This window comes from Anolis sagrei, chromosome 3 (assembly GCF_037176765.1).
Source record: "Anolis sagrei isolate rAnoSag1 chromosome 3, rAnoSag1.mat, whole genome shotgun sequence".
In the NCBI taxonomy this organism is placed as follows: Eukaryota; Metazoa; Chordata; class Lepidosauria; order Squamata; family Dactyloidae; genus Anolis; species Anolis sagrei.
The window spans coordinates 176,144,590-176,152,505 of record NC_090023.1 but is presented as its reverse complement, the minus strand read 5'-3'; the positions used below and the strand labels follow the sequence as shown (position 1 = coordinate 176,152,505).

At 42.1% G+C, this 7,916-nt stretch overlaps 1 protein-coding gene across 1 annotated transcript in view; it reads left to right on the top strand.

Moving 5' to 3' along the window:
* LOC132770172 (testican-2-like) overlaps positions 1-5,124 on the top strand; it is a 169,833-nt gene extending 164,709 nt beyond the window's left edge. The window contains exon 10 of the mRNA XM_067466257.1: positions 1-5,124. This exon is cut by the window's left edge and continues 2,044 nt beyond it. The gene's annotated coding sequence lies outside the window, so the exon portion shown is untranslated.
* The last annotated feature ends 2,792 nt before the right edge of the window (positions 5,125-7,916 follow it).

Here is a 7,916-nt window from a genome sequence, read left to right as displayed (position 1 = left end):
AGTATTCCATAGCTTATGCAACCATTCCGGGTTAGACCCTTGTAGGCTTGATGTACTTCGGCATATCCTTCAAATATACAAAATAATTGAGGGTTTTCAAAATGACTTAACCTCCCAGCAAAGCCCTGCCACGTGTTTGCAGTGGCGACGTTAACAAAGAACTCTTGTGTAGCCCACCTGTGATAATAAAACACGCCTCGCTGTGTTGATCTTGCTACCTTCCTTCTTGCCCAGCCTTACTCTTTCTCTGCGTTCTATCTATACACTCTTTTGCACTCACGCACCTGCACTCATGCTTCACAAGCTTTCCTATATTCGATTTTTCTCCTCCTTTACTCTCCAGAGGGAATGATAGATTATGACTGAGCAAGACTTAAAGGTGTCAGGACCAGAAGAGCAACCTTCTCAGGTCCTGCTGTTTTTTCTTAGGGATTGCAATGTAATATTCTCCCTCCCACTCTCCCTTCCTCATTTTCCTACTACTAAGTGTCTCTTTGCATCTTGCTAATACATACTCAAGATTCGGTTTCTGGTCCCTCCACTTCGTAATGTCCCCCTCCTTTCTTTTTCCATTGCCTTTGAAGTCTATCTCCTCTCTGTCCTCTCTGTCTCCTTCCTCTGTGTATTTGGAACTGGGCATGGACTTCTCAGTTATGCATGTTGTATTGCCTGCAATTATATTGTTCAAATCACAGAATCAACTAATGCTAATTACACGGTTCAGAGCAGCATCCAGAAATTAGTCACAAATTAAGACTATGGCCAGTTTATTGTCGAAGGCTTTCATGGCTGGAATCACAGGGTTGTTGTAGGTTTTTCAGGCTATATGGCCATGTTCTAGAAGCATTCTCTCCTGACGTTTTGCCTGCATCTATGGCAAGTATGCTCAGAGGTTGCAACCTCACAACTTCTGAGGATGCTTGCCATAGATGCAGGCGAAACATAAGGAGAGAATGCTTCTAGAACATGGCCATATAGCCCGAAAAACCTACAACAACCTATAGCCAGTTATTCAATGGAACCGGACAAGATCAATACAAGAACTGTGTTTGGTTGTGTTACGAGCTACAAGCCTTGTGGTTTAGGATTGCTCATCATCCATTCTGCCTTCACAGTGAGCCTGGATCAGACAATGGTATCACTTTTTCAGAGAGTCTAACTAGATGAGACAAGCCATGTCCAATGATGTTGACTCGCTGCCTCTTCTGAATTGTTTTTGTAGGTTAAAATCATAAAAACTGATGGTACTGTTTCATTATCTGGGCAAAGACCACTAGAGAACGTTAGAGAGAAGAGAATAGACCATTTTATGGGGGTGGAGGATAGGTTGAAAGAGGAAAACCATTCCCCCTTGTTTTCCTGTTATTCCTCCCCCACCCCCTTATGTCCCTATCGTCGAAACAATAATAAATAAATTTTATTTATACCCCGCCTCTATCTCCCCGACGGGGACTCGGGATGGCTTACATGAGTCCAAGCCCAAACAACCCTAGTTTATGATATGGGAAGGGGGGGAGGAAATAACCAATGAAAACAGGGGAAATTGTTTTCTCCCTTCAACTCCCCCCCTCCCGTAAAATGGACTGTCCTTCTTTCTCCAGTGGCCCCTAGTGGCCCCCACCTGGATAATGGAACAGTACCAAATGGTTTGAAAACCCTAAACTGTGGAAATATATATAACTGCAATGGGAAATTATGACAGTACCATGATCAAACTTTTTTCTTTTTTTAAGAAAGAAAGCAAAGACTCATTTTTGTCTCCTGGCTTTGTCTACTCAAGGGGAAACTATGGGAATAAAGGTGTTCACTCTAGGAAGCAAGCATTGCTCTATCAATTCACTTCCAACTCTCTTTAAAAATTAAAACCAGAAAGACTTATTGTTTACATCTAACCCTTATTGGCTAGAATTCTATATCAGCTTATTCATTAATTAAGTGATATCTCCTAGCTTGATGTCGTCCATCTATCATCGTGTCCCCCCCTCCCCGTGCCACCATTACATTATACACACACACCAAGTCAAAAATATCATTTCCAATGCTCCAATTGAGGTCAGAATGGACCTCCTTCTCCCCATTCAGCTGATGTCCAGTGAAATCGGTGTTTTGGGGGGGTATGATTTTGGGTACAGCTTCTCAATTGTGACTAAGTAGTGATCCTCAATATGGAACAGTTACCTAGATTTACTCATTGGTGAGTCCCCCTAGGGGTAAGAAAAGCGGTATAGAAATACTGTAAATAAATAAATAAATAAATGCCCTATATTCACAATTTTTATAAAATTGTGATCTTTGGAAAGGCATTACTTATTTATTTATTTTTATTTATCTGGAACATTTGCATCCCGTCCTTTCTCAACCTCCGAAGAGCGACTACCTTGTTAGAAATCATATCCTTTTGGGGAAATGATGCCATAACCTATTGGGAAGTGGAAATTGCTATAACTTTTCGGAAAATGGCATTTTGCCACCATCTTAGGAAAATCAGGAATCTCCTTGAGAAGAGTTAAAAACTCGCTTGAGTCAACCTTCTCCTTAGTGTTAAATAATATCCACTAGTATTCATACAAGGCAATTAGGTTTCTCATCTGTTAATCTGATATACCAAGATAGCTCTTTGAACTGTTAGGGACAAAGATGTGCCAATGCACAAAAACATATATGTATAGCAGAGTTTCAGAAGTGTTCTCTTCAGTTGCCCCCCAATAAATCTACTCTCCCTTAAAACATCTTGGTTAAAATTATGTTGTAAAGAGACAGAATAAGCAGACTTCCTTAAAAGTAACATAGTTGGTTTACTCACAAATTTCATGTATTCGGTATAGAGGTATTTTGCATATCAATTCAATTACAGATAGGATTTGAAGTAGTTTTTTGTGTAGGTAACACAGGGCATCTTTCTCATAATCAACAGTCTAAAGCAGGGGTCCTCAAACTTTTTAAACAGAGGGCCAGGTCACAGTCCTTCAAACTGTTGGAGGGTCAGATTATAATTGGAAAAAACATGAATGAATTCCTATGGACACTGCACATATCTTATTTGTAGTGCAAAAAAACACTTTAAAACAATACAATCATTAAAATGAAGAACAATTTTAACAAATATAAACTTAGTATTTCAATGGGAAGTGTAGGCCTGCTTTTGACTGATGAGATAGGATTGTTGTTGTTGTTGTTGTTGTTGTTGTTGTTGTTGTGTGCTTTCAAGTTGTTTCAGACTTAGGTCAACCCTGAGCGAGGGCCGGGTAAGTGACATTGGAGGGCCGTATCCAGCCCTCGGGTCTTAGTTTGAGGTCTCCTGGTCTAAAGCATTTCTGATTTAATCAAGTCTCATGGAGTCATTTCTCTAAAGTAGTAGTTGTCAACCTGTGGTTCCCTCGATGTTTTGGCCTACAATTTATTTATTTATTATTTATTTTATTTACTTTATTTCTATACCGCTTTTCTCAGCCCTCTGGCGACTCAAAGCGGTGAACAACATCAGTACAAAATATCACGAGACAAGTATAGGGCAATTAAAAACAAATATCACATAAATCATTAACATTAGTATAACAATCATTAGCGCCTCAACAGTAAAATCAGAATCCAGTCTCGTCATCCATTATTCCGTATTCCTATGTTCAATTACACTGTTTAATCAAATGCTTGTTCGAACAGCCAGGTCTTCACTTTCCTCCAAAACGACAGCAGGGAGGGGGCCTATCTGATATCTGCAGGCAGGGCGTTCCACAGCCGAGGGGCCACCACTGAGAAGGCCCTGTCTCTCGTCCCCGCCAAGTGCGCCTGTGATGCAGGCGGGACCGAGAGCAGGGCCTCCCCAGATGATCTTAGTGTCCTAGTGTCCTACAACTCCCAGAAATCCCAGCCAACTTACGAGCTGTTAGGATTTTTGGGAGCTGAAGGCTAAAACGTCTAGAGATCTACAGATTGACAACCACTGCTCTAAAACATTTTGTTTCTACAGTCTTCTAAAAGCATACTGTTTCTGTTGACTTCTAAACAGTACTGTTTTTACACTGAAAGTCTAATATCTTCTGTCTTTCCAAAAACGGATTCTGAGTCTGAACAGTCCCAGTTCTGATAACATGGTCTGCAGCCCCTCCCATAACATAGAGTTAAGGAAAACTGCATACAAATACTCACATATACTATACAAACAAATAATTCGTGGAGGCTTGAAGATTGCTGTTTCCAACAACGATGACTATTAGTCACTATTGTGAAAGTATCGCCACAAATAGCTCCCCTCCACCTATTTCAGTGGGCATCTGCTGCATTTGGTCTTATTCAAGTCTCTGTTCCTTTGCTACTCCCAAAACATTTTACTCTGGATCAGCCATGGGGCATACGGAGGTATTTCTTCAAAACATCCCATCTGAACATGAGGAAGAACTTGTGAGAGCTGTTCAGCAGTGGAACTCTCTGTCCCACAGTGTGGTGGAGGCTCCTTCTCTGGAGGCTTTTAAACAGAGGCCAGATGGCCATCTGTCGGGGGTGCTTTGAATGCAATTTTCCTGCTTCTTGGCAGGGGGTTGGACTGGATGGCCCATGAGGTCTCTTACAACTCTACGATTCTAAGTCCTCTGAGTACAGCACGTCTCACATACCTTGGATTCCCTGGTAGAGGAAGAGGTATCACCTGTCCATGCCTTTAATTAAGATGAATTAATCCTGATTTCAAATACGCCTGTCTCTTTTCTTCCAGCCAAGAAGCCAGTTTGAACTTGCTTTTAAGGAAGCAGTACTTCGCACCCACCTTTCACAGCCCCTTCCTTTTCGCAGCTTTGCTTTTGTTAGCATCACTCCACCATCAGATGGGAAGGGGGCAAGAACTGTCTAACCAGTCAAGAAATTCAACACCACACATGGCTTGGCTTGTGTTGGGAAAAGCAAAAAAGATTCTCCTCCCCAAGGGAACGCACGGAGCTATCATCACATATTGAATTCCACATATAGAGCTCACTCTGACAATTCCACCTGTTTTTGGCATTTTTGTGCAGACCAATTAGATTAGGAGACAAGATAGGATAGGCACTGTCTTATCATACGATTACGATCTATCAGATTAGAAGAAAGGGATTTTGGAACATCACACTGCACTGCCTTGAAGCCTATATCTTTTTTTTTTTTTAAGATAACGTTCAAAGAACCAGAACTTGGAAATGTTATTTTTGGACAGCATGGATCATGCTGAATGGCTGTTTCAGTTGTCTAAAAAAGTAATTTTTTCAAGCTCTGATATGAATAAACGGCTCCATCCAAGGCATGAATGGGCAACATGTGGCCCTGTAGATACTGTTCAATTGCCATTCCCTTAAGTCTGTCCTACTTTTTTTTTTTTTTTGTCGTGTCAGGAGCGACTTGAGAAACTGCAAGTCGCTCCTGGTGTGAGAGAATGGGCTGTCTGCAAGGATGTTGCCCAGGGGATACCCAGATGTTTTGATGTTTTTACCATCCTTGTGGGAGGCTTCTTTCATGTCCCCACATGAGGAGCTGGAGCTGATAGAGGGAGCCCATCCACGCTCTCCCCGGATCCGAACCTACAACCTGTCAGTCTTCAGTCCTGCCGGCACAGGGGTTTAACCCACTGCGACACCGGGGGATCCGAGTCTGTCTTACTAGCGAGGGCTTATGAAGGTTGCAGTCCCACAACATTGCAAAGCTCATTTGTTCTCCAGCCTGTAATGCTAGACTAAAACTTAGGCCCCTTCCACACGAATGAATAAAATCCCACATTATCTGCTTTGAACTGGGATATATGGCTGTGTGGATTCAGATATTTATTTCATATATTTCATATATTTATATCCCGCTCTTCTCCCCACAAGGGGGACCCAGCGCAGCCTCACATGAACATCAGAGAATGCTAACAGCATAAATATCACAAAAATTACAATTCACAATAAAGTCATTTTAAAACATTGTACAACATCATCAGTAAAATTTAACAATAAATTAATAGATTAACGTGCCAGTAAAACCAAGCTGAGCTGGGAGAATCCATGTCGCAAAATCCAAATTTCCTTTTCCTATTGTCGCTGGTCTCTAATTGAACACCTGGCCCCAGAGCCAGGTCTTCATTTGTCTTCTAAAGGACAGGAGGGAGGTGGCCAATCTGATATCCTTAGGGAGAGAGTTTCACAGATCGGAAGCCACTGCTGAGAAGGCCCTGTCTTTCGTCCCCCACCAACCGCGTTTGTGAGAGTGGTGGGATCAAGAGTGGGGCCTCTCCTGATGATCTTAAGCTTTGTGATGGTTCATAGCAGGAGATACGTTCAGATAGGTAATCTGGGCCAGAACCGTTCAGGACTTTAAAGGTTAAAACCAGCACTTTGAATTGTGCCTGGAAGCTAATCGACAGCCAGTGGAGCTGGCGCAACAGAGTAGTATGCCCCCTGTACGGAGCTCTAGTTAACAAGCTGGCCGCCAGTTCAAAGCATATATTGTGGGATTTTCTGCCTTGATATTCTGCGTTATATGGCTATGTGGAAGGGCCTTTATTTGGGCTTGAATTTGTTTAAATGTGAGGGAACGGGAAGTCTTCTGGCAACTAGCCACCCCAGTAATAGATTGTAGTCTTCATCAATTCTTGTCTACTTCATAATTTTTAGGGTTACCCTCTCATACATTTATATTTTTCAGTGTATGCTTACAAGCGTGAACAGTACAACCTTTATCGATGGATTCAATATCCATTAGTTTCACTTCTCCACGTTCCAAAAAATATTCTTCCTTGGAAGTGTTTGTGGACCTAATGCAATTCTATGGTATGCTTCCAACCCTAGTATAATCCACATTTAGGGTTCACTATTACCTGTGTTTACACATGTCAACAGGGAGGTCTTGGAACATATCTCTGTGGATACAGGGGTTGCATTGTATTATGTTCCAATCATTAATTGCCAGAGGGCTGTGTTGGCTGCAGCTCCTTGTTTGGGGCATTCAATCAGCAGCAAACCAGGACTTGTGTCTGCATCACGTATGAATGAGCCTGACCAATTTGATCATTGTAGCCTTTAGTTAGAAAATCCTTTAGTAAAAAAAAAATACCTTTCTGTTACTTTGGGCTTTGAGGATCAAGCGTGTCGGATTCAATTCTCTGCTTAGAGTATCACAAGCTTTCTAGGCCTTAGATCAAGGAGAAAACACCTCTCACGAGAACATCCTTTCTGACTCATGACACAGGCATAAGTAGACTTTTGTGGAAGCAATGTTGGTTACCTTTAGGTGAATATAAAACACCAGTTGCATCCCCAGGAATTCCTTCCCTTGTTCCACATGCATTCTGGCTAGTCTTTGGAAGAGAATGGTTCCAGAACACAACTAAAAAGGTTGAAGGTCAAGAGAAGAAGGTCTTCAATGACATTCTGAGTCCATTCATCTGTCACTAGTCATACTCCATGATATTCCTTCCAAAGCTCTTGATTTAATTTTTAAGCCTGGAGAACAGATTGCAGTTCTCAAGCCCCTTGAACCCAAAATGGAGCGTGTTGTTATTGGAAACTCTTACCTTCCTTTATCCCTGGCCTTGCTTTTCCAGTTTTTATGAATCTGAGTGCACCTTAAGGCTACAATCCTCTAAACCAGTGGTTCTCAACCTGGGGTCCCCAGATGTTTTTGTCCTCCAACTCCCAGAAATCCTAACAGCTGGTAAACTGGCTGGGATTTCTGGGAGTTGTGGGCCAAAAACATCTGGGAACCCCAGGTTGAGAACCAATGCTCTAAACACCATGAGCGGCAAATTCATCCGAGAATTACTTGTCTGTGTTCCTCACACCAGATCTCATCTTATGGAACCGCTAGTACTTACTTACTTAGGCAGTCCCTTGTTGTCTGAGTAGGATAGTCTTCCAGGATCAGTGTACTGGTGGTGGGTCAGTAGGTGACTGTGGAGCCCTATTCTTGATCTACAT